This window comes from Bufo gargarizans, chromosome 3 (genome assembly GCF_014858855.1).
Source record: "Bufo gargarizans isolate SCDJY-AF-19 chromosome 3, ASM1485885v1, whole genome shotgun sequence".
NCBI classification, from domain to species: Eukaryota; Metazoa; Chordata; class Amphibia; order Anura; family Bufonidae; genus Bufo; species Bufo gargarizans.
The window spans coordinates 16,862,051-16,864,045 of NC_058082.1; positions in this window are offsets into that span (position 1 = coordinate 16,862,051).

Genomic DNA, 1,995 nt, shown 5'->3' on the forward strand with positions numbered 1-1,995 from the left:
TCTACAACCTCTGGATATGACGCTGGAGGCACTTACAGGGCTGACCCCCCCAAACCTGTATACCTCTGCAGCAATGCTGGCAGCACTCATACACAACATCTGGATATTGGACGCTGAGCACTGGACAGGCTGACCCCCCCATCCTGTAACTGTTGCAGCAATGCTGCAGCACTCATACAACCTCCTGAAATATGACCGCTGAGCACTGGACAGGACTTGCACCCCCACCCCTGTAACCTCTGCCAGCAATCTGCGACAGCACTCATCCAGCCTCTGGATATGACGCCTGAGCACTGACAGGCTGACCCCCCCACCCCCTGTAACCCTTGCAGCAATGCTGACAGCACTCATACAGCCTCTGGATTATGACGCTGAGCACTGACAGGCGGACACCCCATACCTCCCCCTGTAAACCTCTGCAGCCAATGCTGGCAGCACTCCATACAAACTCTAGCATATTGGCGCTGAGCACTGACAGGCTGACCCCCCCCTCCACCCCCTGTAACCCTCTGCAGCAATGCTGGCAGCACTCATACAACCTCTGGATAGACGCTGAGCACTGACAGCGACCCCCCTACCTCTGTAACCTCTGCAGCAATGCTGGCAGCACTCATACAACCTCTGGATATGACGCTGAGCACTGACAGGCTGACCCCCCACCCCTGTAACCTCTGCAGCAATGCTGGCAGCACTCATACAACCTCTGGATATGACGCTGAGCACTGACAGGCTGACCCCCCACCCCTGTAACCTCTGCAGCAATGCTGGCAGCACTCATACAACCTCTGGATATGACGCTGAGCACTGACAGGCTGACCCCCCACCCCTGTAACCTCTGCAGCAATGCTGGCAGCACTCATACAGCCTCTGGATATGACGCTGAGCACTGACAGGCTGACCCCCCACCCCTGTAACCTCTGCAGCAATGCTGGCAGCACTCATACAACCTCTGGATATGACGCTGAGCACTGACAGGCTGACCCCCCACCCCTGTAACCTCTGCAGCAATGCTGGCAGCACTCATACAACCTCTGGATATGACGCTGAGCACTGACAGGCTGACCCCCCACCCCTGTAACCTCTGCAGCAATGCTGGCAGCACTCATACAACCTCTGGATATGACGCTGAGCACTGACAGGCTGACCCCCCCCCCCTGTAACCTCTGCAGCAATGCTGGCAGCACTCATACAACCTCTGGATATGACGCTGAGCACTGACAGGCTGACCCCCCACCCCTGTAACCTCTGCAGCAATGCTGGCAGCACTCATACAACCTCTGGATATGACGCTGAGCACTGACAGGCTGACCCCCCACCCCTGTAACCTCTGCAGCAATGCTGGCAGCACTCATACACCTCTGGATATGACGCTGAGCACTGACAGGCTGACCCCCACCCCTGTAACCTCTGCAGCAATGCTGGCAGCACTCATACAACCTCTGGATATGACGCTGAGCACTGACAGGCTGACCCCCCACCCCTGTAACCTCTGCAGCAATGCTGGCAGCACTCATACAACCTCTGGATATGACGCTGAGCACTGACAGGCTGACCCCCCACCCCTGTAACCTCTGCAGCAATGCTGGCAGCACTCATACAACCTCTGGATATGACGCTGAGCACTGACAGGCTGACCCCCCCACCCCTGTAACCTCTGCAGCAATGCTGGCAGCACTCATACAACCTCTGGATATGACGCTGAGCACTGACAGGCTGACCCCCCACCCCTGTAACCTCTGCAGCAATGCTGGCAGCACTCATACAACCTCTGGATATGACGCTGAGCACTGACAGGCTGACCCCCCACCCCTGTAACCTCTGCAGCAATGCTGGCAGCACTCATACAACCTCTGGATATGACGCTGAGCACTGACAGGCTGACCCCCCACCCCTGTAACCTCTGCAGCAATGCTGGCAGCACTCATACAACCTCTGGATATGACGCTGAGCACTGACAGGCTGACCCCCCACCCCTGTAACCTCTGCAGCAATGCT